The sequence below is a fragment of the Schistocerca gregaria genome, unplaced genomic scaffold, assembly GCF_023897955.1.
Source record: "Schistocerca gregaria isolate iqSchGreg1 unplaced genomic scaffold, iqSchGreg1.2 ptg000565l, whole genome shotgun sequence".
Classification (NCBI taxonomy): domain Eukaryota; kingdom Metazoa; phylum Arthropoda; class Insecta; order Orthoptera; family Acrididae; genus Schistocerca; species Schistocerca gregaria.
This window is the reverse complement of record NW_026061957.1, coordinates 140001-147500: the sequence shown is the minus strand read 5'-3', so window position 1 is coordinate 147500 and position 7500 is coordinate 140001. Positions and strand designations below refer to the sequence as shown.

General features: G+C 55.7%; 3 non-coding genes across 3 annotated transcripts in view; all 3 read left to right on the top strand.

Moving 5' to 3' along the window:
- The first annotated feature begins 2754 nt into the window (after window positions 1-2754).
- On the top strand, window positions 2755-4647 carry LOC126315181 (small subunit ribosomal RNA). The gene has a single exon (XR_007555902.1). It is a non-coding gene; the product is annotated as a small subunit ribosomal RNA (ribosomal RNA).
- A 368-nt stretch (window positions 4648-5015) lies between these two features.
- On the top strand, window positions 5016-5170 carry LOC126315161 (5.8S ribosomal RNA). Its single transcript, XR_007555884.1, has one exon. It is a non-coding gene; the product is annotated as a 5.8S ribosomal RNA (ribosomal RNA).
- A 188-nt stretch (window positions 5171-5358) lies between these two features.
- Window positions 5359-7500, top strand: part of LOC126315150 (large subunit ribosomal RNA) — a 4222-nt gene continuing 2080 nt past the window's right edge. Inside the window, exon 1 of the ribosomal RNA XR_007555878.1 lies at window positions 5359-7500. This exon is cut by the window's right edge and continues 2080 nt beyond it. This is a non-coding gene — a ribosomal RNA (large subunit ribosomal RNA).

The following is a 7500-nucleotide window of genomic DNA, read 5'->3' as shown; positions in this document are numbered from 1 at the left end:
ATTATCGCTTAACCTAACTGTGGCTGTACCAGATTATCGCTTAACCTAACTGTGGTTGTACCAGATTATCCCTTAACCTAACTCAATTTGTCCCTTAACCTAACTCAATTTGTCCCTTAACCTAACTCAATTTGTCCCTTAACCTAACTCAATTTGTCCCTTAACCTAACTCAATTTGTCCCTTAACCTAACTCAATTTGTCCCTTAACCTAACTCAATTTGTCCCTTAACCTAACTCAATTTGTCCCTTAACCTAACTCAATTTGTCCCTTAACCTAACTCAATTTGTCCCTTAACCTAACTCAATTTGTCCCTTAACCTAACTCAATTTGTCCCTTAACCTAACCCACGTTGTCCCTTAACCTAACTCAATTTGTCCCTTAACCTAACTCAATTTGTCCCTTAACCTAACTCAATTTGTCCCTTAACCTAACTCAATTTGTCCCTTAACCTAACTCAATTTGTCCCTTAACCTAACTCAATTTGTCCCTTAACCTAACTCAATTTGTCCCTTAACCTAACTCAATTTGTCCCTTAACCTAACCCACGTTGTCCCTTAACCTAACCCACGTTGTCCCTTAACCTAACCCACGTTGTCCCTTAACCTAACCCACGTTGTCCCTTAACCTAACCCACGTTGTCCCTTAACCTAACCCACGTTGTCCCTTAACCTAACCCACGTTGTCCCTTAACCTAACCCACGTTGTCCCTTAACCTAACCCACGTTGTCCCTTAACCTAACCCACGTTGTCCCTTAACCTAACCCACGTTGTCCCTTAACCTAACCCACGTTGTCCCTTAACCTAACCCACGTTGTCCCTTAACCTAACCCACGTTGTCCCTTAACCTAACCCACGTTGTCCCTTAACCTAACCCACGTTGTCCCTTAACCTAACCCACGTTGTCCCTTAACCTAACCCACGTTGTCCCTTAACCTAACCCACGTTGTCCCTTTGCCTAACATAGTTCACTGCTCGGAATCTCTGGTGTCGTTGTTATCCTCATGTAGATGTCTTGCGAGTGTTGCTTACTTTCCACATATTCCCGCTATCCACTGTCAATTGTACTGCAATAGGACTATATCGCCCCCCCCCCCTCTGCCCCTCTCTTTGTGTCTCCGTCCTCTCAAGCTGGTCGGTCTGGCGTTTGAGTGTTAAATGAGCCTCGCAGCTGTTCAGTTGCGTTCAGATGTCGACGCCCTCAGTGTACGTCGTGGTATGGTCTGTGTCCATTGTCCGCTGATGTCGTACGCGTAACCCACACGCTGTACCGATCATCGGTAGTTACGTACAGAGTGAAGTAGTGTGATACGTGTGACCGTACGCTGGCTGTGCCCAACGGTGTCGAATCTCAATTTCCATATGTTGTGCTCGATGCTACTTGTCTCGTCTCCCAATAACAGCTAGGTTGCACTGTGGTACGCCGTAGAGGCGTGTGGGAGGAACGTACGAACGCATTGTATGTCACCCTGGGTCGCTGGGGGTGGTGGTGCGGTGAGTCAGGTCAGGTCAGCGTGAGCCGTGTGATGTAGTGACGCGTGTATTCCGACTTTGTCGTATTGCCTCACACAAAGTGCTACCCTGGTGGACCGCGTTCCATATCTGGGACATGCCGCAGATGCCGGTTGACAGTGGATCGCGGAAGGGACATCGCATACGTGCGCGGGCCACCTTCCACGTGTTCTCTTCTGCACATGTCGCAGTGTGTATGTGGTCTGATGTAGCGTGTCGTGACACATGACATCCTGGCATGCAAGAATTGTTGAATTCGCAAATGTAGGTGGACATCTACGTTTACTGCCCAAGATACGCAAATGAACTGGAAATCCGTTGTTGAGCGGTTGTTCACGCTGGAGGTGAATCTGTGATGGCGACGATCGGTACAGCTATTAACCGGTTGTTTCAGCGGTACCCGCCACATCCACACACGTGACTAGGCCCATGTGGGTATGAAGCGATACGCGGCGGTGGCTTGGTGGGACTGTTCCCGGCCGGTGAAGGGGGGCCGCCCGGCGTGTTGGCCGCGCGCTGCGTGGGCGCACGCGCAACAGGCGGCTGGTGGGGGGCGCCGAGTGGCAGGAGCGCCAGCCGACGGGCTCGGCAGGCGGCGCAGCTACGCTGCGGCGCACCCTGCACGCGGCGCCTGGCGGCCAAAGTTGGTTCAGCCGAGCCCGGTGCGAAGCGCGGTGGACATCTGCAGTGTGCTGGTCTGATTGAGGACTGTGTGCGTTGAGGATGCGCCGCCGCCTGGCACTCGGCGCCGCGACGCCGTCTGCTGCTCGGTCGCCCCAGCGGTTCTCGCAGGTGGTTTGTATCGCAGTTGTGCGGACGTGTTGGCGCGTGCGCTGTGCTGGGAGAGTTCGCTTCTGCACCCAAGTGGGGCTTTGCCCTTGTGTGGCGCTGGCGTTGGAGCTGCCGGTCACCATAGGTGGCGCGTGTTGTCTCCCGCCGGCAATGCCACGACAGCACGCTCCCGGGCCTCTGTCGGCAGCGGCAAGCTCAGTTGGGAGCAAGGGTGTTCGCACTAAAACCGTCTACTCGCCTAACTCCGGGCGATTGCGCCTCTCTCGAAACCGACCAAGTACCTAGGACGGCGCTGCGCGCCGCCGGGACCTGAGAGGGTTTCGAGGTGTATCGTGCAGGGGAGCTCGGCCTCCTCCTGTTTGCAGAATAATTGAGCGGACGCTTGCGTGTTCGCGCGGGCCCCCGGGACACACTCCCGGGCGGCCGGCTGCTCAGCTCTAGTTGACGCAGCTCCCTGGTTGATCCTGCCAGTAGTCATATGCTTGTCTCAAAGATTAAGCCATGCATGTCTCAGTACAAGCCGCATTAAGGTGAAACCGCGAATGGCTCATTAAATCAGTTATGGTTCCTTAGATCGTACCCACGTTACTTGGATAACTGTGGTAATTCTAGAGCTAATACATGCAAACAGAGTCCCGACCAGAGATGGAAGGGACGCTTTTATTAGATCAAAACCAATCGGATTGGCTTGTCTGGTCCGTTTGCCTTGGTGACTCTGAATAACTTTGGGCTGATCGCACGGTCCTCGTACCGGCGACGCATCTTTCAAATGTCTGCCTTATCAACTGTCGATGGTAGGTTCTGCGCCTACCATGGTTGTAACGGGTAACGGGGAATCAGGGTTCGATTCCGGAGAGGGAGCCTGAGAAACGGCTACCACATCCAAGGAAGGCAGCAGGCGCGCAAATTACCCACTCCCGGCACGGGGAGGTAGTGACGAAAAATAACGATACGGGACTCATCCGAGGCCCCGTAATCGGAATGAGTACACTTTAAATCCTTTAACGAGTATCTATTGGAGGGCAAGTCTGGTGCCAGCAGCCGCGGTAATTCCAGCTCCAATAGCGTATATTAAAGTTGTTGCGGTTAAAAAGCTCGTAGTTGGATTTGTGTCCCACGCTGTTGGTTCACCGCCCGTCGGTGTTTAACTGGCATGTATCGTGGGACGTCCTGCCGGTGGGGCGAGCCGAAGGGGTGCTTTCGCGTCCCGAGGCGGACCCCGTTTAAATCCTACCAGGGTGCTCTTTGTTGAGTGTCTCGGTGGGCCGGCACGTTTACTTTGAACAAATTAGAGTGCTTAAAGCAGGCAAGCCCGCCTGAATACTGTGTGCATGGAATAATGGAATAGGACCTCGGTTCTATTTTGTTGGTTTTCGGAACCCGAGGTAATGATTAATAGGGACAGGCGGGGGCATTCGTATTGCGACGTTAGAGGTGAAATTCTTGGATCGTCGCAAGACGAACAGAAGCGAAAGCATTTGCCAAGTATGTTTTCATTAATCAAGAACGAAAGTTAGAGGTTCGAAGGCGATCAGATACCGCCCTAGTTCTAACCATAAACGATGCCAGCCAGCGATCCGCCGCAGTTCCTCCGATGACTCGGCGGGCAGCCTCCGGGAAACCAAAGCTTTTGGGTTCCGGGGGAAGTATGGTTGCAAAGCTGAAACTTAAAGGAATTGACGGAAGGGCACCACCAGGAGTGGAGCCTGCGGCTTAATTTGACTCAACACGGGAAACCTCACCAGGCCCGGACACCGGAAGGATTGACAGATTGATAGCTCTTTCTTGATTCGGTGGGTGGTGGTGCATGGCCGTTCTTAGTTGGTGGAGCGATTTGTCTGGTTAATTCCGATAACGAACGAGACTCTAGCCTGCTAACTAGTCGCGTGACATCCTTCGTGCTGTCAGCGATTACTTTTCTTCTTAGAGGGACAGGCGGCTTCTAGCCGCACGAGATTGAGCAATAACAGGTCTGTGATGCCCTTAGATGTTCTGGGCCGCACGCGCGCTACACTGAAGGAATCAGCGTGTCTTCCTAGGCCGAAAGGTCGGGGTAACCCGCTGAACCTCCTTCGTGCTAGGGATTGGGGCTTGCAATTGTTCCCCATGAACGAGGAATTCCCAGTAAGCGCGAGTCATAAGCTCGCGTTGATTACGTCCCTGCCCTTTGTACACACCGCCCGTCGCTACTACCGATTGAATGATTTAGTGAGGTCTTCGGACTGGTACGCGGCATCGACTCTGTCGTTGCCGATGCTACCGGAAAGATGACCAAACTTGATCATTTAGAGGAAGTAAAAGTCGTAACAAGGTTTCCGTAGGTGAACCTGCGGAAGGATCATTACCGACTAGACTGCATGTCTTTCGATGTGCGTGTCGTGTCGTGTCGCGCAACACGCTACCTGTACGGCAGTGGCCGTGCGCCGCGTGCGGAACCACGCGTGCCTCTCAAAACTAGCGGAAGTGTTGTTGTTGTGTGGTACGAGCGCTGAAGCTCTGGAGCGGCTGGCCTGCGGTACCTGGCGCCTGGCGCCGGTTTTGAATGACGTTCGCCCGAGTGCCTGTCCGCTCCGGTGTGGAGCCGTACGACGCCCATCGGCTGTGAGGCCGTTGGACACAAAAAAAAATAGTGGAACAGGGGCCGTCAGACGCCTCAGTCCCGCAAATGCTACTGTCTTGAAAGAGACAGTGGGAGACTGAAAAGGAAAAGATCACCCAGGACGGTGGATCACTCGGCTCGTGGGTCGATGAAGAACGCAGCAAATTGCGCGTCGACATGTGAACTGCAGGACACATGAACATCGACGTTTCGAACGCACATTGCGGTCCATGGATTCCGTTCCCGGGCCACGTCTGGCTGAGGGTCGGCTACGTATACTGAAGCGCGCGGCGTTTGTCCCGCTTCGGAGACGTGGGAGTGTCGTGGTCGCCTGTGTGGCCGGCCGCGTCTCCTTAAACGTGCGATGCGCGCCCGTCGCCTGGCGGTTCGCATACCGGTACTTTCTCGGTAGCGTGCACAGCCGGCTGGCGGTGTGGCGTGCGACACCTCGTACAACGACCTCAGAGCAGGCGAGACTACCCGCTGAATTTAAGCATATTACTAAGCGGAGGAAAAGAAACTAACAAGGATTCCCCCAGTAGCGGCGAGCGAACAGGGAAGAGTCCAGCACCGAACCCCGCAGGCTGCCGCCTGTCGTGGCATGTGGTGTTTGGGAGGGTCCACTACCCCGACGCCTCGCGCCGAGCCCAAGTCCAACTTGAATGAGGCCACGGCCCGTAGAGGGTGCCAGGCCCGTAGCGGCCGGTGCGAGCGTCGGCGGGACCTCTCCTTCGAGTCGGGTTGCTTGAGAGTGCAGCTCCAAGTGGGTGGTAAACTCCATCTGAGACTAAATATGACCACGAGACCGATAGCGAACAAGTACCGTGAGGGAAAGTTGAAAAGAACTTTGAAGAGAGAGTTCAAAAGTACGTGAAACCGTTCTGGGGTAAACGTGAGAAGTCCGAAAGGTCGAACGGGTGAGATTCACGCCCATCCGGCCACTGGCCCCCGCCCTCGGCAGATGGGGCCGGCCGCCCGCGCGGAGCAATCCGCGGCGGGGTCGTGTCCGGTTGCCTTTCCACTCGCCGCGGGGTGGGGCCGTTCCGGTGTGCGGTGGGCCGCACTTCTCCCCTAGTAGGACGTCGCGACCCGCTGGGTGCCGGCCTACGGCCCGGGTGCGCAGCCTGTCCTTCCGCGGGCCTCGGTTCGCGTCTGTTGGGCAGAGCCCCGGTGTCCTGGCTGGCTGCTCGGCGGTATATCTGGAGGAGTCGATTCGCCCCTTTGGGCGCTCGGGCTCCCGGCAAGCGCGCGCGGTTCTTCCCGGATGACGGACCTACCTGGCCCGGCCCCGGACCCGCGCCGCTGTTGGCTCGGGATGCTCTCGGGCGGAATAATCGCTCCCGTCAGCGGCGCTTCAGCTTTGGACAATTTCACGACCCGTCTTGAAACACGGACCAAGGAGTCTAACATGTGCGCGAGTCATTGGGCTGTACGAAACCTAAAGGCGTAATGAAAGTGAAGGTCTCGCCTTGCGCGGGCCGAGGGAGGATGGGGCTTCCCCGCCCTTCACGGGGCGGCGGCCTCCGCACTCCCGGGGCGTCTCGTCCTCATTGCGAGGTGAGGCGCACCTAGAGCGTACACGTTGGGACCCGAAAGATGGTGAACTATGCCTGGCCAGGACGAAGTCAGGGGAAACCCTGATGGAGGTCCGTAGCGATTCTGACGTGCAAATCGATCGTCGGAGCTGGGTATAGGGGCGAAAGACTAATCGAACCATCTAGTAGCTGGTTCCCTCCGAAGTTTCCCTCAGGATAGCTGGTGCTCGTACGAGTCTCATCCGGTAAAGCGAATGATTAGAGGCCTTGGGGCCGAAACGACCTCAACCTATTCTCAAACTTTAAATGGGTGAGATCTCCGGCTTGCTTGATATGCTGAAGCCGCGAGCAAACGACTCGGATCGGAGTGCCAAGTGGGCCACTTTTGGTAAGCAGAACTGGCGCTGTGGGATGAACCAAACGCCGAGTTAAGGCGCCCGAATCGACGCTCATGGGAAACCATGAAAGGCGTTGGTTGCTTAAGACAGCAGGACGGTGGCCATGGAAGTCGGAATCCGCTAAGGAGTGTGTAACAACTCACCTGCCGAAGCAACTAGCCCTGAAAATGGATGGCGCTGAAGCGTCGTGCCTATACTCGGCCGTCAGTCTGGCAGTCATGGCCGGTCCTCGCGGCCGGCCGCGAAGCCCTGACGAGTAGGAGGGTCGCGGCGGTGGGCGCAGAAGGGTCTGGGCGTGAGCCTGCCTGGAGCCGCCGTCGGTGCAGATCTTGGTGGTAGTAGCAAATACTCCAGCGAGGCCCTGGAGGGCTGACGCGGAGAAGGGTTTCGTGTGAACAGCCGTTGCACACGAGTCAGTCGATCCTAAGCCCTAGGAGAAATCCGATGTTGATGGGGGCCGTCATAGCATGATGCACTTTGTGCTGGCCCCCGTTGGGCGAAAGGGAATCCGGTTCCTATTCCGGAACCCGGCAGCGGAACCGATATAAGTCGGGCCCCTCTTTTAGAGATGCTCGTCGGGGTAACCCAAAAGGACCCGAGACGCCGTCGGGAGATCGGGGAAGAGTTTTCTTTTCTGCATGAGCGTTCGAGTTCCCTGGAATCCT